Genomic DNA, 25574 nt, shown 5'->3' with positions numbered 1-25574 from the left:
TTATTATAGTATCTTAAATCCCAAGTGTCTACATCAGCGTGGGGCAAGCAAATGTTAATATTTGAATGACTGATCTTGATTTGTAGTTCTGCCTCACTGTCTTGTTAGCAACTATTGTAAGAGCTGTGTCAGCATGTTTAAAATTGTAAAACATATAGAAGTTGGCATTCTAACCATTTTTAAGCATACAATTCAGTGACATTAAATGCATTCACAGTGTTTTGCAACCATCACCACTATCCATTTCCAGAACTGCCATCATCCCAAACTCTACCCATTAAACAGTAACTCCCCATTCCTACCCTAGCCCCAGCCCCCAATCATCTCTATTGTACATCTGTCTCTGAATTTGCCTGTTCCGGGTACATCATATAAATGGAATCATACAATATTTGTATTGTGGTTTTTTGAGATGGAGTCTCACTCTGTTGGTTTTTTGAGACAGAGTCTCGCTCTGTTGCCCAGACTGGAGTGCAGTGGTGCAGTTTCAGCTCACTGCAAGCTCCGCTTCCCGGGTTCACGCCATTCTCCTGCCACAGCCTCCGGAGTAGCTGGGACTACAGGTGCCTGCCACCACCCCCAGCTAATTTTTTGTATTTGTAGTAGAGATGGGGTTTCACCATGTTAGCCAGGATGATCTCAAATTTCCTGACCTCGTGATCCGCCTGCCTGGGCCTCCCAAAGTGCTGGAATGACAGGCGTGAGCCACCGGGCCCGGCTATTTTACTTAGGTTTTTAAGATTCATTCATGTTGTAGCATGTGTCAATATGTGGCTGAATATCATCCCATTTTATGTACGTATATGCCACATGTTTATCCATCTGTCAGTGGACAGCTTGTTTCTACCTTTTAAATATTGTGAATAATGCTACTATGAACACAGGTATACAACTATCTTTTAAGTCCCTATTTTCAGTTCTGGGTATATAGGAGTGAAATTGCTGGGTAATGGTAATTCTATGTTTAACTTTTTGGGGAATCGTGAAACTTTCCCACAGCCACTATACCATTTTACGTTCTCACCAGCAGTGCATGAGGATTGTAGATTCTGTACATCCTCAACAATACTTGTGCTTTTCTTTTTATCTGATAGTAGTCATCCTAATGGGGACAAGTGGTTATTTCATTGTCAATGGCAGCTTTTAAAGCAGCTCATTTTTATTGAGACTTCAAAAAGTACTTGCCAGGCACAGTGGCTCATGTCTGTAATCCCAGCACTTTGGGAGGCCAAGGCAGGTGTATCGCTTGAGCTCAGGAGTTCTACCCTGGGTAACATGGTGAAACGCAATCTCTACAGAAATACAAAAATTAGCTGGGTGTGGTGGCACAGGCTTGTGGTCCCAGCTACTCGGGAGACTGATGTGGCAGGATCGATCACCTGAGCCTGGTACGTCGAGGCTGCAACAAGTGAACATTGTCCCACTGCACCCCAGGTTGGGCGACAGTGAGACCCTGTCTCAAAAAGAAAAGCCAGAGTAAACTTAGTTTTCATTGAACCAATTCTCTTTTGCACTCAGTGTTTCATTGGTTTACATGATATTGTGATGAAATTACGGCAAAATTACATTGACATTGTTTAGAAATAAACACAGCTGGCTCTAAATATTACTAGTAGCATGAGTTCTTGGATATGATGTATTTTGTGTGACTGAGTCAGTTTTATAGAGAGAATGTAGTTAGGTTATGTGGGGCCAACTGAGGGCTTTTAGAGTATTGACATTTTCTTAAATGCTCTAAGTTTGCTCCTGAAAGTATGGTCTACAGGGTAGCAACATTGGCATCACCTGGTCTGGGAACTGGTTACAAGTGCAGAATGTACCATGTGAAATCAAAATCTACATTTGAACAAGATCCCCAGTGATTTGTATGCACATTAAAGATTGACAGATTGTGCCTTTAAACTACTTTTAATGGCTACCTGCTGTTTCAACTTGTAACATAATTTTAACCAGTTCTTGCCACTGGGTGTTTGGGTTATTTCACTAGGTTTTTGAGTATTATAAAGGATGCTACAATGAATTTCCTTATAGGTAAATCTTAGTGCAAATACCTGTTTTCCAATAATGAATTTCTTGGAGTGCTTGATTTAGAGTATGAATACTGAGTTTTTTGACACATTAAATTGCCCCTGATTTACTTTTACTCTCACTGTATGTGAAAATGTGTATTTCTCCACATTCTTTTCATTAACTAGTGCTTTAAAAAAATCTATTTTAGTGGTGGAAATTGGGTATCTTATTTTTCACTATTTCTTGATTTTACAGTGGCTGAAATATTTTTAAATGTTAGTTGTGTGCTTCCATCTAGAGATAGGCATATATATAAAATGAATCAGTAAATAATGATTTGGTAATTCCATTTTAATAATTGAGGAAATAGTTCAGTAATACAACCAGTAAAGGGCAGACTCAGGAACTGAAGATCTGATATAGGAACCAAGAAAGATTTGAAAGATCCTTTTCTAATCTATCAAACCAGAATTAACCTAATAATATTTTGACTATTATGGTGGAGTCAGCTAATCAAATCAAACCCTTTTTATTTCCATTCTTAAACTGAAAATGTTTCTAAGTTTACTTAGTGCACACAATGAGACTCATTTAAAAAGTTATTTTGCATTTAGATTGTTACCTTAGAGAATCCTTAGATAATACTTATTTTTTTGTAGGGTCTCACTCTGTGACCCAGGCTGGAGTAGAGTGGCATGATCATGGCTCATCGTAGCCTCAACCTCCTGGGCTCAAGCCTCCCACATAGCTGGGACTACAGTACAGGTGTGCACCACCACACCCAGCTAATTTTTGTATTTTTTGTAGAGGCAGATTTTGCCATGTTGCCCAGGCTGGTCTCAAATTCCTGGGCTCAAGTGATCCACCCTCCTCGGCCTCCCAAAAGTGCTGGGTTTGCAGGCGTGAGCCACTGCACCTGGCCTGAGAATACATTTAACTTTTTTTTTTTTTTTGAGGAAATTTATAGTATCTTAACATTCTGAATAGAATTCTTGTGGTAGGTGTAAGAAAGTGGTCTTAATTTTATTTAGCTGTGTCATGCTGCTTTTTGTTTTTGTTTTTAGCCCTAGGTCAAAGCATATTATAGGCTGTATATATATATTATATATAGCATTTGAATGTCTGTGTGTGGTATTCAGGAAGGAGATATAAAGCCAATGAATATTACTTCTGTTTTTTTAGGAGCCAGGAAATGAAATAATTTTCATTCAGTGAGTAACTCAAAGTGATTACAATGTGCAAAATACCTTGAGCATACAAAGAGAAAACAATGTCTGGAAGAAAGGAACTAAAGAGACTAATATATGCTGGTCACTTTCCCATATGTTGTTTCATGTAAGTGTTAAAAACAGTCCTATTGGGGTTCCTCGTTTACAGGTGAGGTAAGGTATCTTGTAAGATTCAGTAGCAGAGCATTAATCCACGTTAGGAGTCAGAAAAGCCAACCCAGAGAATATGACAGTAGAACTGATTCTTAGAGGTCGTTATTTGAAGATATGAGGTGATATATGTATTGTGAATCTACAGATATGTTAATAGACTTAAAAATTTAGCAAGATCAATTAATATAAAGTCAATTTGGAAGCCAGATATAATGTAACTAGTGTTTAATAAGAGGTGTGCAAAGTTCTCTTTGTAGAAAGTTTTAAACCTTTACTGAAAGACATTAAGATAGACCCAAATCAACGGACATCTGTTTGCTCCTGAAAGTGTGTTCTACAGACTGGCATTGTTGACATCAATATTTCTGTTGTTGGGTAGGAGGAATCAGTATCATTAAATGTGACAGCTCCTCCCGAATCTATAGCATCAATGCAAATCAGAATAATATCCTAAGAAGTTTGTTTTTGTTACTGAATATGCCTGTCTGGTTCTAAATTTTATACGGAAGCTCAAAAGCAAATATAACCAAGAGGGAGATGGAGTGAGACTTGCCTTATCAGATACTAAGCTGTATTGTAAGAAAGATAATACAGACTTGATGCAGGAATAGACCATGGAACAATATACAGAGACTAGAAACCACATATTATGAAAAACTAGATTTGTGATAGAATGGGAATCTCATATGTAAATGTCAATTTTAGGTGGATTAAATGTGGACTTAATGTAAGAGGCAAAGCCAGACTCTTTTAAGAATAAAATATAGGAAATAGTTGTATGACCTTGGATTGGAAGAATTCTTAAGTCATAAAAGTACAAATTATAAAGGGAAAAATTGATAAATTTGAATAAAATTAAGAACTGATTATTAAAAGAGTCAAACGAAAAGTCCCAGACTGGGAGAAGATATTGGAACACAGATAATTGACAAAGGACTTTTATCAAGAATAAGTAATAAACCATACATGTATGAGAACAATAGAAACCCGACAGAAAAATGGTCAATTCGGGCCGCCGCCGCCGCTGCTGAATTATTTGGGCTGCAGTGGGCGGTTTCGGCTCGTGGCCACGAGCCACTTCTGAGGCTGCCCAGAGAACCAAAAGTCGCCGATCCCATGTCGTCTTCCTTTCCGCCCCCGCAGGAGGAGCGATAGGGAGCCGCGGCTGATGTGAGAAATAGACTTTCGGGAAATGGCCTCTAAATCCTAGCTGAATTTGTTAGCCGCCTTCTGTGGATCGGCAATAGGATTTTTTGTTTTTTTAATGTTCTCAGCTATTTAGTATTTTGTTGGGAGAATAGGGTGGCACCCAGCCTAATGCGCTTCATAATGATCCTCATGCAAGGCATTCAGATAATAATGACACAATCATCTAGAAGGACAAATGAACTTCAATGCAGATTCTAGCCAACACCGACATCGCTGAAAACCTCTATCAAAAAGTTAAAATTCTTTGCTGGGTTTTGACAAGCCCTTAAAACCTAGAGAAAAAGGCCTCAAAGTTACGTGGGCCTAGCATGGTCACAAAGTGTTGTTATGAGTTCAGAAGAAAATAAAGACTTCCCTACTGTGAGACTGAAAACCAAAGAAGGCAGAGATCAGCTATACTGGAAAACAAAGCTTTTCAGTATGTTCATGAACATTATTTAGAAGATGTCGATTGGTGTTTGAAAGCAGATGATGACACGTATGTCATACTAGACAATTTGAGATGGCTTCTTTCAAAATATGACCCTGAATGAAGGACCCATTTACTTTGGGAGAAAATTAAAACCCTATGTAAAGCAGGACTACATTGAGTGGAGGTGCAGAATATGTACTAAGCAAAGAAGCCTTGAAGAGATTTGTTGATGCATTTAAAACAAGACAAGTGTACATTTAGTTCCTCCGTTGAAGACAGCACGGGGAGATGCATGGAAATTATAAATGTAGAAGCAGGAGATTCCAGAGGTATCACTGGAAAAGAAACTTTTCATCCCTTTGTGCCAGAACATTTAATTAAAGATTGTCTACCCAGAACCTTTTGGCACTGGAATTACAACTATTACCCTCCTCTAGAGGATCCTGGTTGCTGTTCTGATCTTGCAGTTTCTTTTCACTATGTTGATTCTACAACTATGCATGAGTTAGGATACCTTGTTTGTCATCTTCGTCTACATGATTATACAGATATCAACCTACCTTACCTGAAAATATACTAAAGGAAATTAGTCAAGCAAACAAAAACGAAGATACAAAAGTGAGGTTAGGAAACCCTTGAATGAAAGTTATGATGGACAAAGGTAAAATGTCTAGCATTGCACTGAAGAAGGACTTCTGCATTTCTAACGTAGAACACTGGAATCCCAGTGAGGAATTCTAAGTGAACATTCCATGTAGAAATTTTTCACATGAATGACTATAAACTGAAGGTTTAAACGACCTGTGAAGTCTTAAAATGCGTTTTGATACAGTAATATATAAATATATCTATATGAAGAATTTGTGTTTTTAAAATGGTGGCCAGGTAGAGGAACTAGAAAAGAGATTTTGTTGCCTATTTTTGACCATTTGTATTGTCACTGAGAAACTAAAACAATTAAATTTGCTAAAACTACACTGCACCATGTTAGTAATAAACAGATCTGCCCCAAAGAAAATTTTTAAAAAATGGACGACAGACATGAACTGACATTTCACAGAAGAAAGTTTATAAATATATGAAATAAAATTTAATTCTATTCTGGCAAGTGCATATTAAAATCACAGGTGCCATTTTTTACCTACAATATTGGCAAAAAAATGTTCAAAATGTAATCTATTGGCTAGTATGTGGTGCAAGGGAAAATACTGCTGGAAGGGGTATAAATTCATACGACGATTTTGGAATCTAGTAACATTACTTGGTAAAGTAAATGTGCATGTATCCCCAGGAGAAACTCATATCTTTATACTAGAAGACATTTACAAGAATGTTTATAGCAACACCATTTGTAATAGCAGAAAACTGGAAACACCTCAAATATCCAATAGAATAAATAGTAGGACATTCATACAATAAAATAGTGTGGAATCTGAAAATGTAAGAACTATTTATACACATGAACATAAAAAGATCTTAACATTGGCCGGGTGCGGTGGATCACGAAGTCAGGAGTTCAAGACCAGCCTGGCCAAGATGATTAAACCCCATCTCTACTAAAATGACAAAAATTAGCCGGATGTGGTGGCAGGCACCCTGTAATCGCGGCTACTCCGGAGGCTGAGGCAGAGGCTGCAGTGAGTTGAGGTCACGCCGCTGCACTGCAGCCTGGGCAACAAAGTGAAACTCTCAAAAAAAAGAAAAGAAAAAAAAACTTCTTTACTGGAATAAGCAAGTCACAGACGAATTCACACAGTATTCCATTTATATTAGAGATTCTAACATTAGAGACATATTAGAAAAGCAACATAAGAAACCATTAATAAAATTCAGCATGGTTTTCTAGGGACAGGAGGGTAGAGGGATGTAATCAAGGAGGAGGTCTCACAGGGCAGCTAATGTGCCATAACCAACCAGAATGGCTGGCACCCAAGCCTTTTTACTCTTTGGACAGTATATATTTTAATACACAAGTATGATGTATTTTATAATCAATACAATAGAAATATGCTTACTATTGTATGTCTAGCTGAATTCTAGAGTTTGACCATCATACCTAGAAGGTGATAGTAATAAATACTTAAAATAATGCTTAGGTATTTTTCCAAAAACATGACAAATACTACTTTAAAATGATTTTCTATTTATATTATCTGAAATTTTGTTTTAGTACATTTTACTTGAAGTAGGAGATAATAGTCCAATGAGGGCATGGAAGTAACAAATAGTTAATGTTATAAACAGTCTTCTGCTCTCTCAGAGAATCTCAACATGAGAGAGAGGAACATGTAGTTTGAAAAAGCATATTTTGAAACTATTACTGCTTTGATATATTTTCTTTCAAATAATACCAAAGGAGAGTATAAGGCTTATATTTATCAGAAGTGAGCATATAACGCCACTTCTCTCCAGACAACCATAAAAATTAGTCTTCATACAGCACTAGGTGGACAAAGCCAAGTGCCTGGTCACCAGCATCCCAAGTACTGGACTGGGGGTTGGGAGGACTTCAGTTACCGATTATGGTATCTCTAGGTCCACAACAAGGTAAACAGTTTGAAACTTTGATTTGCAGTTGATGCCACACAAAAATTTCTCTATTTGTTGTCTTGATTGGGACATAGTGATCAGTACAATTAATGTACCTGAATGGGGACCTAACAGTCATCCTCCCTTATGAAGCAGACAGCTGTAGAATTTCACGCAACTTGGGGCCACTCTGCTGAGCCTGTATATCTTCCTGACATGTTTGCACCTGTTGGTAATCTACCTGTGCCAAACCATTTCTGCCCTTATGGTGGTGTGGTATCTCATTTTTTCAAATACTTTTTAGAATCCTAACAGCTCTCAAATCTCAGAATGATGACTTCAATTGGCGCCTACTTCCTGGAGAAATTGGCCAAGGTAGAGATTACCAGAACCAGTCTTTCTAGGACAGATTAAACCTTAGCATTGTTGAAAGCAACTACGATTACATGACAGCTTGCCAAGATGGGTTGGGGAAGCCAGGATTTTGGTGATGATGAATAGTGTCTTCCAACATTTGAGAAATCTTAGGTACTATTGGGTTCTGTGCATTCATTCATTCAGAATTACTGAGTTGCCCATTAGATGTCAGGCACTGTGCTAGGGTCAAACTAAAAAGTCCACCTCAAGATTAGCTAATATTTGCATGAAGCAGTGAATATTTTAACCTTTTTAGAGACAGGGTCTTACTATGTTGCCCAGGCTAGACTTGAACTCCTAGGATCAAGTGATCCTCCTGCCTCAGACTCCTGAGTAGCTGGGACCACAGGTGCGTGCCACTGAACCCAGCTATTTTGCTCAGTCTGTAGGGCTCCCAATCTGCTATGTCTGAGATCTTGTTGAATCTTATAGAGATAACTTAGAAAAGATGTAGCTCAGGAATTTCATTTTTTGGACTTTCACATATATGCACTTTTCAGGGTTAGCCAAAAAGAGGTGGTGCTGCAGTATTCAGGATGTCATATGTCTTGGAAGAAGAGTTTATGTGAGGTCATTATGGGATCTGAATCAGATAAGATATAGTTAGTATCTCTCTTCAGGTAGGATTCATTTAACAAATATTCTGGTCACATATCCAGGCGCCAAAATGAACATAGCTGTGAATATAACATAACATCCCTCATCTCTTGAAGATTATTTGTAGTCAGGAAAGGCAGACAATGATCAAATACACAGTTTGTGTTAAAAATTATTAAGCAGTGTAAAGCAAGGTATTACTATATATGTTTGTCATGGAAGATCCTTACAAGGTGTGATTTGAACAGAGCTGAAAAGAGAGAGGGAGTGATAGTCATGTGGCTATCAGGGAGAAAACCACTTTTTTTTTTTTTTTAAGATGGAGTTTCGCTCTTGTTGCCCAGGCTGGAGTGCAATGGTGCGACCTCGACTTACTGCAACCTCCACCTCCTGGGTTCAAGCGATTCTCCTGCCTCAGCCTCCTGAGTAGCTGGGATTACAGGTGGCCGCCACCATGCTGGCTAGTTCTTTTGTATTTTTAGTAGAGATGGAGTTTCACCATGTTGGCCAGGCTTGTCTTGAACTCTTAACCTCAGGTGATCCCCCAACCTTGGCCTTCCAAAGTGCTGGGATTACATGTGTGAGCCACAGTGGCCAGCCACAGAAAACATTTTCGCAGAAGTAATAGTGCAAGTGCCCTAAAGTGTAACTGAGGCAGCAAAAGACTGATAGAATGAGGGAAAAGAAGAATGATCAAAAATGGGTTCAAGAAGATATTTGGGGACATGATTTTGTAGGGCTTTATAGGGAATGGTAAAGATTTCAGGTATTTTCATGGTATGACAAAATTTGGAAGCATATGAGCAGATAAGGTATAATCCTACGTTATATCACTGGTTACTATTTGAAGAATAAGCTGTTAGGGAACAATTCCAGAAGCAGGTGGACCAATTGGAATTAAAGCAAAGGCTTTAATATGGGTAAGAGAAAAAAGTATAGTTTCTTAGATTAGGATAATAGCAGTGGAAACAAAGATTCCGAGTTTATTTTTAAGGTAAAGCTAACTTCATCCGTTGCTGTATAGGTGAATATGAGAAAAAAATATCTCCAAAGTTTTTGACCTAAGAAAATGAAGGAAAAAATAAGTCATCTAATACTGAAAGAAGACTGGGGAATGGGGTGGAAACTTCTGAGGGGGTAGGTATCAAAAATTTCATGCTGGATATGTTGAGTTTGAGAAAACAGACCACCAAGTGGACACATCAGGTAGTCCTTTGAATATACATATTGGGAATTCAAGGTCAGTGTCAAGGCTAGAGATAGAATTGTGGGAAGTATAGGGCCAGGCGCGGTGGCCCAAGCCTGTAATCCCAGCACTTTGGGAGGCTGAGACAGGCAGATCATGAGGTCAGGAGATTGAGACCATCCTGGCTAACACGGTGAAACCCCGTCTCTACTAAAAATACAAAAAAATTAGCCAGGCATGGTGGCGGGCACCTGTAGTCCCACCTACTTGGGAGGCTGAAGCAGGAGAATTGCTTGAACCCAGGAGGTGGAGGTTGCAGTGAGCCGAGATGGCACCACTGCACTCCAGCCTGGGCGAGAGTGAGACTCCGTCTCAAAAAAGAAAAAAAAATTGTGGGAAGTATGGGTGTATAAATAGTATTTAAAGCAGTGGGACCAGATGAGGTCACTGAGAGAATGATAGTGAAAAGGTCAGCAGGCTGAACCCTGGGGTTCTCCTATGTTTAAGATAGAGAAAATTAGACTGACTCAATAAAGAAGACGGAGGGGACAATCTGTGAGTTAAGAGAGCTGAGAGAAAGAGAAAAAAATTTAAAGTTGTGGAGTGGGTGGCCTTGAAGCAAAGTTTCATAAAAGAGGGAGAAACATTAAGTGTCTGGCATACTACTGAAGGATTGACTAAGATGAAGACTGAATTGACCATTTGATTTGACAATTAAGTTCACTAGTGGCTGAGTAGTATGGTTTGAGTGGAGTGGTGAGGACAAAAGGGTGATTTGAGTGAACTGAGGAGGGAATAAGAGGGGAGATAGTGAAAACAGTTTTGTTGTTTGCTTGTTTGTGGAGATTGGGTCTTGTCCTGTCACCCAGGCTGGAGTGCAGTGATGTGATTATGGCTCATTGCAGCCTCAACCTCCTGGGCTCAAGCAGTCCTCCCACCTCAGCCTCCCAAGTGACTGGGACTACAGGTATTCACCACCAAGCCTGGCAATTTTCAAAAATTTTGTAGAGATGAGGTCTCACTATGTTGCCCAGGCTGGTCTTGAACTCCTGGACTCAAGTTATCCTCCTGCCTTGTCCTCCCAAAGTGTATTACAGGCGTGAGCCACTGTGCCCATCCCAGAAATGGTCTTTAAAAGACTACTGTAGCATGTCAGCAAGGCGATGGAACAGGAAGCCCAAGACCCTTCTTCTGTCATGGATAAATGAATTTAACAATGATAGACCAAATTCCTCTATGAGAAGTCCAGAAACCAGTTACAGGTTGCTTTACCACAGGTGAGACTAAAATCAACGGCATCAAATCCAGGTAGGTAAATTCAGCAACCTGTCGCTTGCCAGAGACTCCCAGCCCCCAACCCCTTACACAGCATGGAGCAATTGGGAGGAAACCTTCAAACTTCTACTGCAGAGGGAAAGGTATATATAGAACATACATATATAGAACAGATATATATAGAACATATATCCAACTTTCTGTTTTAGGGGCCTGGCTGAGGGACCGCTTTCTGTATTTTTGCCTGAATCTTAGCACTAACAGTAACAGGGCACCAGCTGTAATCTCTGGGAGCAAACTGCTCTGGAGTCTGCAGTACCACAGACAGACACTAGGCGAGGCTCCAGTTCCATGACTTGCTATAGCACCCAAGACGCCACGGTATTATAGGGGAACTTCTGATTAGAACTGCAAACCTCTTCAAGTAGAATTCACACACAAGCCACAAGAGGATGCATTCCCAGAAAAGGCTTAAGAAGCCTCTGGAATCTCTAGCCAGGCTGAATGGAGAAAGTCTTTGATACAGAAAACGAGATGAGAAAATCTGGGTGAGTTGGCTGATTCTTCAATATTAAAATCCCAACAAAAATTAATGAGACATAACAAAGAAATGGAAACATGGCACATTTAAGAAACCAATTAAATTTCCACAAACCAACTTGAAATAAATGGAGGTAAATGAGGTGCCAGAGAATTAAGAAATACCATTATAAAAATGCTTAATTAAAATAGAGCATAGATAGCTAAACAAAACCAAGAAAATCATGCATAAACAGATTGAGAGTATCATCAAAGAGGCAGAAACTGTAAAGAAGTACCAAACAAATTCTGCAACTGAAGAATAACTGAATAGAAAAAAAAAAATCTCTAGAGGGATTGAACAGGCTTGGAAAGGCAGAAGAAAAAATCAGTGAACTCTAAGACAGGACTTTCAAAATTGCTGAGGCACAGGAGAATGAAAACATATGAAGAGAGCCTAAGGGGCTTATGGGACACCATCACATAGAACCACATTATGGGAGTTTCGGAAGGAAAATAGAGAAAAAGGCACAGACCTATTTAAAGAAATAACAGCAAAAAATTTCCTAGATATGAGAGAAACTGACATATAAAAGAAACTGAGAAAATGCCAGCAAAGATAAATCTCAAGAGACCACACCAAGACACATCATAATAAACTATCAAAAACAGAGAATCATGAAAGCAGCAAGAGAAAAGCACTCATCATGTACAAGAGGGCTCTTAATAGCAGGTTTCTCAGCAGAAACCTTGCAGACTAGAAGGTAATGGGATGATATATTCAAAGCATAGAAGTTCCTGATAAGGTAAATGCATAGAAATATATGCAGTCCTATAATATTGTAATGTAGGTGTCTCAAAGAAAATACCTACAAAATATACACAAAGGGAAATGAGAAGGGAATCAAAGAATGTCACTACAAAAGAAACAACACAACAAAACAAAAAAGACAGCAAGGAAAGAAAGTAGGGACAAAAAAGCTACATGACATACAGAAAACAGCAAAATGGCAATAGTGAGTTATTTCTTATCAGCAATTACTTTAAAGGTAGATGTGATGAACACTAATTAAAGACATAGATTGGCTGAATGGATTAAAAAAAAACACACACAAGATCCAACTATATGCTCTTTACAAGCGACTTACCTTAGACTTAGGGACACACAAAATCTAAATGTGAAGGGATGGGAAACAGTTCCATGTAAATAGGAAGATAAAAGAGAGCAGGGGTAGCCGTATGTAATATTAAACAAGATAGTCTTTAAATAGAAACTGTCAGGAGGATAAGAAAGGATGTTATGTAATGATAAAGGGTCCATTCATCAGGAACGTATAACAACTTTAAATATATGCACATCTAATGTTAGAACTCCCACATAGGTGAAGCATTGACAGGACTGAAAGAAGAAATTAACAGCAACACAGTAATAGCAGGAGACATAATACTCTTCCATTTATGGCCAGAACAACCATACAGAAGATCGACAAGGAAACAGAAGACATGAACAATAGTATAGATCAGTTGGCTCTAACTGATGTCCACTCAATAACAGCAGAATACACATTCTTAAGTACTCGTGGAGCATTCTCCAAGATAGACCACGTTAGGCCATAAAACAAATCTTGACAAATTTAAGGAGATTGAAATCATACAAAGTATCTTCTTCAATCACAATGAAATAAAAGAAGAAGTCAATAGCAGAAGGAAAACAAAGTTCACGAATTTGTGGAAACTAAGCAGTGCCCTCTTGATGAATGGTCAGAGAAGAAAACACCAGTGAATTTAGAAACTATCTGGAAATAAATGAAAACAAAAAGGCAACATATCACACTTATGGAATGCAGTGAAAGTAGAAGTGAGAGAGAGGTTTATAGCAGTACCCTGATACTGAAAACAGGCAAAAATACAACAAGAAAACTATGGACCAACATTTTGGATTAATACAGTAGCAACAAAATAGGTAGATAAGGAATTCACCTCAATCGAATAAAGGTCCCTTGGGCATGGTGGCACATGCCTGTATTCCTGGCTACTCGGAGACTGAGGCAGGAGGATCACTTGAGCCCAGAAGTTCTGGGCTGTAGTGCACTATGCTGATCAGGTGTCTGTACTAAGTTGGGCATCAATATGGTGACCTTCCAGAGTGGGGGACAACCAGGTTGCCTAAGGAGGGGTGAACTGGCCCAGGTCGGAAAAGGAGCAGGTCAAAACTCCTATGCTGATCAGTAGTGGAATCACGCCTGTGAATAGCCACTGCGCTCCAGCCTGGGCAACATAGCGAGACCCTGTCTCTTTATATATATGTATATATAGGTCATATATGACAGAGAAAGATTAAAAGGTTTTTCTCTAAGATTAGGAATAAAGCAACATTGTCCACTGTCATCACTAATACCGCTAATATTTTGAAGGGGTGGCCTGCCCCTCCACACCTGTGGACGTTTCTCGTTAGGTGGAACGAGAGACTTGAGAAAAGAAATGAGACACAGAGACAAAGTATAGAGAAAGAAAAAGTGGGCCCAGGGGACCGGCACTAGGCATACCAAGGACCCACACCGGCACCGGTCTCTGAGTTCCCTTAGTATTTATTGATAATTATCTTTACCATCTTAAAGAAAAGGAAGTGGCAGGATAATAGGATCATTGTAGGGAGAAAGTCAGCAGTAAGACATATGAATTAAGTTCTCTGTGACTTGAATAAGTTTAAGGAAAAGTGCTGTGCCCTGATATGCATATGTAAACATCTCCATAAACCTTTTTAGTGCATAAAGAGCAGCATTGCGCTAGCAAGTCCCACCTTTCACCCTAAGGCGGTTTTCTCCTTTCTCAGTAAACAGAACATACAATCGGGTTTTATACCGAGATGTTCCATTGCCCAGGGACAGGCAGGAGACAGATGCTTTTCTCTATCTCAGCTGCCAACAACCGCCAAGAGGCCTTCTTTCCTCTTGTACTAGTCCTCCTCAGCACAGACCCTTCACGCGTGTCAGGCTGGGGGACCATCAGGTCTTTCCCTTCCCACGAGGCCATATTTCAGACCATCACATGGGGAGAAACCTTGGACAATACCTAGCTTTCCTATGCAGAGGTCCCTGCAACTTTTGGCAGTGTGCGTATCCCTGGGTACTTGAGATTAAGAGAATGGTGATGACTTTTAACCAGCAAGCTGCCTTCAGGCACTTGTTTAACAAAGCACACCCTGCACAGCCCAAAATCCTTTAAACCTTGAGTCACCATAGCACATGTCTCTTGCAAGGACAAGGTTGGGGGTAGGGTCACAGATTAACAGCATCTCAAATACAGAACAAAATGGAGTCTCTTATGTCTACTTCTTTCTATATAGACACAGTAACAGTCTGATCTTTCTTTTCCCCACAATATTTAATGTGGGAAGTCTGGCAAGAGCTATTAGGCAAGAAAAAGAAGTGTAAGACATCCAAATTGGAAAAGAGGTAAAACTACCTCTGTTTGCTGACAGTATGCTCTCATATTTAGAAAATTCTAAAGATGCCACAAAATTACAACTAATAATTTCAGCAAAATTGCAAGACACAAAGTCAACACATAAAAGTCATTTGAGTTTTTATGCACTAACAGTGACCAATCAGAAAAGGAAATTAAAAATACATACCATATACTGTAACATGAAAAAGGATAAAATACTTAGGACATGAAAGACTTGTATACTGAAAACTACAAAACATTGTAAAGAAATCAAAGAAGATTCAGATAAGTGGATTAAGAGCCCATGCTCATGGCTTGGAAGCCTTAATATTGTTAAAATATCCATACTACCTAAAGCAATCTACAGATTCAATGCAACGTCTATCAACAATCCAATTCATTTTTTACAGAAAATAGAAAAAGTTCTAAATTGTATATGGATCCTCAAGGGACCTCAAATAGGCAAAACAGTCTTTAAAAAGGACTGAGTAGAAGGCCTACACTTAAATGATTTCAAAACATACCACAAAAACTGCAATTAAGATGATGTGATGATGGCATAAAAATAAATATGTAAACCAATGGAACAAGTTAGAGAGCCCAGAGATAAGTGTTTGTACATATGGCCACATGAACTTTGACAGTGTATCTATGACACTTTTCCACAATAGGGAAAGGAGTATCTCCACTAAATGGCATTGGGGAAACTGGATGCAAAAGCATGATGTTGGATCCTTACCCTGTACCACATACAAAAATTAAAAAGGATGGATCAAAGACTGAACTCTTAAGACTTGCAACTATAGGCCGGGCGCGGTGGCTCAAGCCTGTAATCCCAGCACTTTGGGAGGCCGAGACGGGTGGATCACGAGGTCAGGAGATCGAGACCATCCTGGCCTACACGGTGAAACCCTGTCTCTATTAAAAAATACAAAAAAAAAAAAAACTAGCCAGGCGAGATGGCGGGCGCCTGTAGTCCCAGCTGCTCGGGAGGCTGAGGCAGGAGAATGGCGTAAACCTGGGAGGCGGAGCTTGCAGTGAGCCGAGATCGCGCCACTGCACTTCAGCCTGGGCGACAGAGCGAGACTCCGTCTCAAAAAAAAGAAAAAAAAAAAAGACTTGCAACTATAAAACTCTAGAAACTATAAAACTAGAAAATTATGGGAGGAAGTCTTCAGAAAATTGGATTTGACAATGATTTCTTTAATACAACACCAAAAACAGGCAACAAAAGCAGTAATTGATAAATGGAACTACATCAAACTTAAATGCTTTAGCACATTAAAGGAAACAGTGAAAGACAACCTATAGAATGGGAGAAAATAATTGCAAATCATGTACCTGATAAGGGGTTAGTATCCAGAATATATAAGGAAATTACAACTCAGCGACAAAAAAAAAAAAAAGTTAAAAATGGATAAAGGACCTGAACAGACATTTCTCCAGAGGTGATATGCAAATAGCCAATAAATGCACAGAATGATGCTCAATATCACAAATCATTAAAGAAATGGAAATCAAAACCACAACGAGGTATTACCTCATACATATCATTATGGCCACTATCAAAAGAACAGGAGTAGTATATGTTGGAGAGGATGTAGAGAAGTTGTAACCCTTATGCATTGATGGTGGTATAATGTACAGCCACTGTGGGAAACAGTATGGAGGTTCCTCAAAAAATTAGAAAAACCATATTATCTAGCAATTTCATCTCTGGGTATACATGCAAAATAATTGAAAGCAAGGTCTCTAAATGATACTTGCGCACCCATGTTTATTATGGCATTATTCACAATAGCCAAGAGGTGGAAGCAACCCTAATGTCCATTAACAGATGAATGGATAAGGAAAGTGTGGTATATTTATACAACGTAATACTATGTACCCTTAAAAAGAAATTCTGTCATATGCTACAACATGAGTTATCCTCAAGGACATGATGTCAAGTGAAGTAAGGCATTCATAACAGGACAAATACTATATGATTCGACTCATATGGAGTATTTAGAGTGGTCAGAAATCATAGAAACAGTGTAGAAAGGTGGTTTTTAAGGGCTGTGGGTGGGGGAAGAGGACTTAGTGTTTTGTGGATATAGAGTTTCAGTTTTGCAAGATGAAACATTCTAGAGATCCATTGCACAATAATTTGAATATATTTAACACTATCAGAATTAATCATTTTAGGTAAAAAATGATTAAAATAGTAAAGGTAACATGTGTTTTCTTTTTTACTACAATAATAATAGTAATAAGTGTATTGTAAAGAAGAGCTGTGAATCTGGCCATGGAGTCATGCACTTACAGTCTGTGCTACACAGGACGCTGAGGAGGAAGGGTTTCTTGAGCCCCGGAGTTCAAGTCCAGCCTGGGCAACATAGCAAGACATCATCTCTAATTTTTAAAAATTGAAAAGAGAAATGGGAAAGTAACTAGAAGGGAATGTTATTATTAAGCAACGGGTGTTTAGAATTTGCACAAGCCAAGTGTCGTGATGATAGATTCAGAACAGTCAAGCCACATTTGGAAGGCCACCTTCCACTTCTTGCCTTTCTTTATATAAAGTTGAAGCCTCAAGAAGTACACATTTTTACAAAATATTCACCCTCCAATGAGCTACTCCTTGTGGGGAGTAGTGGGAGTGTAAGAAAGGTATGGAACAGTGAATAAGTTGAGGCCTCCAGAGTCTTCAATGGAAAACATTGTCTCCATATGGGACTGGGAGGGCATATGTTTCCATATGGGACTGGGAGGGCATCATGGACTTTTAGCACAACTTGGTTATATTTACTTACAGGTAGCCTCTGTTTCTAAGAATGCAAAAACTTTGCAAGGACACAAATGATCTCACAATAATGCAAACACCTTCCATATTGCAGTCACATGCTATGGAGAAGTTTAGTTGCCTCCATATATGAAAATTCTTCTCATATATATTTATTCAGGATTTTTGTGGGTTAATAGATGGAATAGAAACCCATTCCTTTTAGGGCAATCATGTAGACAATTCTAATCTCATAATGCTGCAAATGTGGCGAATCATTGACACTAGTAACTTGATGACACCTTGGATCCAAAGTTTGATCTTTTAGAAATGAACCACAGCAACAAGAGACAGGTAAAACACACTGTATAAGTTTCTTAGTGTGGTCATAACAAAGTACCACAAAACAATAGATACTCATTGTCTCTTCAGTTCTGGGACCTAGAAGTTCAAAATCAAGGTGTAAGCAGGGCTATGCTTCCTCTGGAAACTCCAGAGAAGTCCTTCCTTACCTCTTTCCAGCTTTTGGTGGTTTACTGGCAATTTTTGGTGTGCCTTGTTTGCAGTTGCGTAACTCCAGTCTTTGCCTTAGTCATAACATGGCATTTTCCATGTGTGTCTCTGATCTCCCTTGACTGTCTTCTTATAAGGATACCATTAAGATTGGATCAGGAGCCTACTCTATTCCAGTATGACCTCATATTAACCAATTACATCTGCAATGACCCTAATTCCAGATGAGGTCACATTCTGAGGTACTAAGAGTTAGAACTTCAACATATCTTTTACTTACATGGGAACCCGATTCAGCCCATAACACCAAGCAAAACTGGATACCAGATGAAGATCCTCAAATGTAAAAATAGTTAAGTAGTGTTGACAGGTGGTGTGAATGGACTGTTGGCATAGTGGGCTGGGGAGGGATCGTAGCAGCTCCTAGAAAGAACCAATGAGGATATATGATCTGAGATATTGCCATTGCACTAGTACATAAGGATACTAGAGGAAAAAAATGTGAAAAGAGCAGTCAAACATGGCATCAGACAAAATTAACCAGAAAAACACGGTATAGAGAAGATGGAAAGTACCAAATACGAGTATCACCCGTCTACCCAGGAAAAAGGAGCCCCTGCTCTGGGTTCCACACTTCAGAGGGACCCATATATCACAAGCACATGTATTTATTAAAGAACACGTAGGCAGCTCTGTCACTTTTGGATTTGAGGCCCAGTGTCAGCACAGCATGACTAATAGTTCTAAATTTTTGTGAACAATGTCATTGGGTCCTCAGAGAAATGCTTCTCCAAATCCTTTGCCCAGTACCTTTAAAACAATGGGTAACTCTGCCCAACTATTATTCAGGTTTATGGATTGACTGCTACTGGCACTGCTGCATAGATCAGCCAGGACTGGAGTGTCAGAAGTTTCAGGAAGCAGAAATGACAACCTGTCATATTTTGCCTCAACATAAATGCAAAAGATTTTTGCATAATACAGTATTATTTTCCACTAAGTGCCCTACTGATTTTATTGCTTCTCTTTGTGTTCAAAGTGTACACATTTTTTACCCCTTTGTGGAAATTTGGTACGCTTTGAATAAAATGTTTCTTTTGTAATCATTTAGATCATTTCTGCCAATGCAACAGAAATTATGTGAAAACATTATAACATCTGTTGTGATATATTGTGATTGTGCTAAAATGAAGGCAAAAAATAACATATAATTTATGAAATGCATGTGTTTTTTATGCAAACATTGCTTATCCATGAACAGAACACCTAGACATGTGCAGTAATAATTAAATTTAGTTCTCTTTTGTATTGACTGCATTTCAATCATATAAAAACCATCTCTCTGCATATTTTAATCTCATAAAGGTATATTGGCCCAAGTAAGAGAGCAGGATGTGGTTTATTTAATAGCTCCAAAGCTTGATTTATAACCTTTACATTTAGACATGTGGCTGGGGGTTCCCTTTTTACTCTTGCCCCAGGCCCTGCAAATGTAAAGAGTGGGGCCGCCAAACATTTTTACTATGAATTGAAATCGGTAGACAATGAGACACTTACTGCTGTTGTAAAAGAACACAATGCAAAAATACAACATATATGGTCAGATAATTGAAGGAGATGAAATAAGAAATGACAGATGGAGGGAGGAAATAAAAGAAAAAAGGAAAACCATCATAGAAATGAAAATAATTTTTTTTTTTTTTTTTTGAGATGGAGTCTCGCTCTGTCACCCAGGCTGGAGTGCAGTGGAGCCATCTTGGCTCACTACAGGTGTGTGTCACCATGCCTGGCTAATTTTTTTTTCTATTTTTAGTAGAGATAGGGTTTTACCATGTTTGCCTGGGTGGTCTCAAACTCCTGGCCTCAAGTGATCTGACCATCTCAGCCTCCCAAAGTGCTTAGATTATAGGTGTGAACCACCGTGCCTGGCCTAAAAACATTATTGAAAGAAAAGTGAGTCAATTTTTTGTTTTTGAGTTGGAGAGTCTTACTACATTCACCAGGCTGGTTTCCGTTTCCTGGCCTCAGGTAATCCTCGCACCTCAGCATCCTGAATCCCTTTTTAAAAAGCAATAGTTCTTAAACCTTTTTTAAAAAGTAAGCTGAGCACCATTGAGTTACAGAAATACAAGAAGGTAGGCAAATGAAATCTAACAGTCACAATTAAAATTCTTAGTAGAAAATCCAAATGTAATTTTGCAAACTGAAGGCTCAAATGTATACATTGAAAAGGTGCACTATAATAGGAAATATTGACCCAGAATGGTTGCCACAAAGAGAGCTCTGTTTCAAGCTATGGTAAAATTGATGGTTTAGGCTGCCTCTCTCACTGAAGACAACCAGAAAAGCTGGAGAAAATATATCTGCCTGAAGCCTCAGAAAGCAAGTAATGCATGAGGAATTGTGGGGTTAGTATCTAGGAAAGGAGAGAACCCCAAAGATAAGAGTCTGGTATTTGAGGCCACCTCTTCCTGCCAATTCTGAAGGAGGCCAAGAGATCTAGAAGCTCAATAGGGGTTTCAACAGATGCATGGTGCTGAAGGAACAAAAATTGAAGATGAAGGCTGCTAAGAGAAGGTGTACACCTCAGGTTTTCATTTGGAACCCCAAAAGACTCATTTAGCTTCAGATTGTCTCAATCCCTGTTGGTTTATGGGAATTAAGAGGAACTGCTAGTGACATTGTTCTACCTGCCTACCAAAAGCAGAAGTAAGTTATCTGGAGAAGATTAACATCATACAGAGTTTCAAACTATCTACATTTCTTCAAATGCTATTCTGACACTCAATAAAAAATTATTGGATTTACCAGAAGACAAAACATGGATAAAAGCCAAGAGAAACAATGAACAATGGAAACAGATCTATGAGGGATCTAATGATGTAAGCCAGGGATCAGCAGAATGTGTGGCCCATAAGCCAAATCCAGCACCCTACTAGTTTTTGTAAATAAAGGTTTATTCTCTATGAGTGTTTTTGTACTCTGACAGCAGAGTAAGTAACCTAAAATATTTACCACCACAAAGCCTAAAACATTTACCATCTGGCCCTTTACAAAAAAAGTTTGTTGATTCCCTGATTTAAGCATTTCCTGCAGTAAGATATCAAAAGAATAGCAAATTTTTAAAAATTAAAGAAAATTGTAGAGATAACAGCAGAAATTAGTGAAGTGGTAAACCGAGATCCAACATAGTGAACCATTGGTATACTTATCCTGCCCCAGATTTTCTTTTTTTTTTTTTTGAGACGGAGTCTCGCTCTGTTGCCCAGGCTGGAGTGCAGTGGCCAGATCTCAGCTCACTGCAACATCCGCCTCCCGGGTTCACGCCATTCTCCTACCTCAGCCTCCCGTGTAGCTGGCACTACAGGCGCCCGCCACCTCACCCGGCTAGTTTTTTGTATTTTTTTTTTTAGTAGAGATGGGGTTTCACCGTGTTAGCCAGAATGGTCTCGATCTCCTGACTTCGTGATCCGCCCGTCTCGACCTCCCAAAGTGCTGGGATTACAGGCTTGAGCCACCGCGCCCGGCCTGCCCCAGATTTTCAAAAGGATTTGATCATAGATGAATCTGTCACATTTTTAAAAATCTATGTGTGTCAATAGAGTGAATAAGAATGTTTATATTTGTACATCCATATTCATAGCATTAGGCACAATAGCCAAAAGGTGGAAGCAACCCAAGCGTCCATCCAGGGATCAAGGGTTCACAAAATGTGGTAAAGCATCTACACTCAAGTGGAATACTATCCAGCCTTAAAAAGGAAGGAAAATCTGACACATGTTACAACATGGAATAATCTTGAGGACATTCTGCTTTGTGAAATGGCAGTCTCAAAAAGACAAATAGCTGTATGATTCCATTTATATGAGGTGAGGTACCTAGAGTAGTCGAAATCATAGGAAGTAGAATGGTGGTTGCCAGGTGTTAGGGATGGGGAGGGAAGAATTGAAAATTATTGTTTAATGGGTAGAGTTTCAGTTTTACAAAATAAAAAGTTCTGGAGATGGATGGTCGTGATGGATGCACAACATTATGAATGTATTTAATGCCACGGTATTGTACAATTTGTTAAGATGGTAAATTTTATGTTTTGTATATTTTACCACAATAAAAAAAGGAAAAAAGAAAAGAAAAGCCGTGTACCCTTTAGCTATTACCCACCTATCCTCTAACACTCCTCCCACACAGACCTAGACGACCACTAATCTATCTTCTGTCTCTATAATAATTTCCCTATTTTGCACATTTTACAAGAATGGAATTGTACAATATGTGGTCTCTTGTGACTGACTTCTTTCACTTAGCATACTTTTTTCAAGGTTTATGCTTGTGGTAGCCTGTGTCAGTACCTGTACTGATGAGTACAAATATCAGAATTGAGTAATTTTGGTGGGGTTTTTTTGTTTGTTTGTTTTGTTTTGTTTGTTTTTGACACAGGGCCTCGCTCTGTCATCCAGGCTGGAGTGTAGTGGCATGATCGTGGTTCACTGCAACCTCCCCTTCCCAGCTCAAGTGATCCCCCAGCCTCAGCCTCAAGTAACTGGGACCACAGGCACGAGGCGCCACGACCGGCTCATTTTCGTAATTTTTTGTACAGATGGGGCTTCACCATGTTTCCCAGGAGGGTCTCAAACTCCTGGGCTCAAGTGATTAGCCCACCTTGACCTCCCAACGTGCTAGGATTACACACATGAATCATTGCACCCAGCCCTGTACCTTGCTTTTTAATGTTTAAATATATATTGCAAACATACTATATCTGTATATAATTAACTTCCTTAATTTTGTTTATGACTACATATTATCTCATTGTATATATGTGTGACATAATTTATGTAATCAGTTTGCTCTTCAGTGCATGTAGGTTTTTTCCAATAATAAATGATGCTGAAGCGGAACCTTGTGCATGTCATTTTACACATGTGAAACTGTAGTGGACAAAATCCTAGAAATGAATTGGCTGAGGAAATGTGTAGTTTTGACAGATAACAACATAGCCAACATGATATTGAGGAGACTGAACATTCTTCCACCAGCCATGTATGAAGGTGTCTGTTTCTCTATATCCTTGCTAACATAGGATTTTGTCAAGCCTTTTGATTTTTGCCAATGTAATAGACCAAAAGTGGCATCAGATTACAGTTTAATTCACATTTCTTGTATTATGAATTTAATTAAGCATCCTTTTTATCCTTTTAGGCACCCAAATTTTTATTTACCAAACTCCTGCTTTATTTTAATATTATAAACATTATATAGACATTATAAACCAAATTACTCTTTCTGACTGAGAGTTGTGATAAGAACCATTCTTGTTACAAAATTGTGGCAGGTCTGTGCCTGCTTTTATGTTTTTCTGGCCTCTCTCAACCTCAAGCTGTCACTTCCCTGTCCTTTCTTGGTTGTCACTTAACTATTCTAACCCCTGTAAAATGGGGACTAAAAGTACCAACCTCATTGTAAGGAAGTTTAAGGGAAGGCCCAGCACTAAGCCAGGCTCTCAGGAACAGTTCTTCCTTGCCCTTCAGTTCTCCCTTGCCCTTCAATATATATAGCTCTCTCTCACCTGTCATGGGCTGAGGAACCAGTGAACCTATAAACCAAGCACCATGGGCGTAAGTCTGTAGACTAAGTGAAGCACTGGATGGTAAAGTACATTGGCTTTGTGACCCCACTGCCAACTTCAGGCTAAGGAAGGACTGACTTAGCAGTTCCAAGACCACTGAGCTGGTTCCCAATAGATATCTCCTTCATACCCCCATCATGACCAGGGTTTGAGGAGGTGCCTCTCAGCTTCCCCTGTCACACTTGGAACCATATGAGGGATGCAGTAGAGGTCAAAAGCTGAGGAATCAACCTTAGGGAGTCAATGGGGGACACTGACAAACACATCTCAAGGTTGGTGTCATTTGCTCTTGGGGAGGAAAGCTGGGGCCTGGGTAAGGACAGCAACTGGAAGGTGAAGGGCAGGCCTGCCTTTAAGCAGTAGTAGTGATCAGGCTTGAAGGGCCATCATGGGTCATGCCCAGCTACTGGGCCTGCTTCGTGGTCAACTTGGTCAGCTTCATGTTCAGCTTGCACAGGCGGGCTTCAGTCACAGCCTCATCCAGCTGGGGCTGGATGTTCACCTTCTCCACAGCATTCTCGTTGAGCTACTTGACATTGATCTCCATGTCAAACGGTCCAGTGTTACTCACTGGCAACATCCTTCATCTGCTCAATGTGCCGGCCAACGATGATATTGAAAAAGTCTGGTGGTGTCAAAGATGTTGCCATCCTGGCAGGCCTCCTCCATGGTAGTCACCTCATAGCCCTCAGTAGCAGCCTGCAGTGTGTTGAGTGAGTCGATTTTGGTGATGATTATGCAAGCCCCAAAACCCTTCAGGGCCTGGACACAACCATTGCCCACATCACCACAGACCACCACCGCAGCTACCTTGCCAGCAATCATCACATCTGTGGCCCACTTGATGTTATCTATGTGGGACTGCTGGCAGACATAGAGGTTTTCAAACCCGCTCTTCTTGATGGAGTCATTGACATTGATGGTGGGCATCCTTATGATCCCACTGGCCATCATCCTGTGGACCCAGTCATGGTTTCCTCAAAGATGCCTCAGCTGACTGACAGAAGCTGTGGGTACCTGGTGTAAATGAGGTTGGTTGAGGTCACTAGCATCATCCAGAATCATGTTGAGGGGCCTATCTTTGAAATACAGTATCTGCTCGATGCACCACAGGTACTTGTCATCTCTTTCACCCTTCCAGGTGCACACTGGAATGCCAGCCTTGGCTATGGCAGCTGCCACATGGTTCTAGGTGGAGAAGATGTTGCAGCTGGACCACTGCATCTCAGCACTTGAGGTAATGAGGGTTTCAATGAGGACAATGGTCTCCATTGTCATTTTCAGGCAGCTAGTGATGTGAGTGCCTTTCAGTGGCTTGGAGCCAGGAACAACTCCCTCATATACATCAGGCCCACCATGTCAGCCTCCACAATGTCCAGGGCCTTGTGTCCCCAGGCGTGCAGGCTGATGTCAGTGACTGTGTAGGGCAGTTTGTCAGACATGCTGGTGGTGCTTCTGCATGGAATGATGGACACAGGCGAAGGGGGCTACGACTCTGACATGGGGCAGGCAGTGCTGGGCAGGCCTAGCAACTTTTTATATGCTTAAAATCCATATGCATTTCCTTTTTTGAGTCGTGTGTCTGTTTGTTACTCATTTTTTCATAGGGTTGTTTTTTTTGTTTTTGTTTTTTTGTTTTTCTTATCAATTTATATTTGCTCTTCCATCCTGGGCAACATAGCAAGACC

At 39.7% G+C, this 25574-nt stretch overlaps 2 pseudogenes; one reads left to right on the top strand and one right to left on the bottom strand.

Moving 5' to 3' along the window:
* Nucleotides 1-4584: 4584 nt before the first annotated feature.
* On the top strand, nt 4585-5652 carry LOC104658664 (annotated as a pseudogene).
* An 18410-nt stretch (nt 5653-24062) lies between these two features.
* On the bottom strand, nt 24063-25328 carry LOC104658685 (annotated as a pseudogene).
* Between the last annotated feature and the right edge of the window lie 246 nt (nt 25329-25574).

Source organism: Rhinopithecus roxellana, chromosome 10, assembly GCF_007565055.1.
Source record: "Rhinopithecus roxellana isolate Shanxi Qingling chromosome 10, ASM756505v1, whole genome shotgun sequence".
Lineage (NCBI taxonomy): Eukaryota > Metazoa > Chordata > Mammalia > Primates > Cercopithecidae > Rhinopithecus > Rhinopithecus roxellana.
Note: the sequence above shows the minus strand (reverse complement) of the source record. Positions and strands in the feature narration are given on the sequence as shown.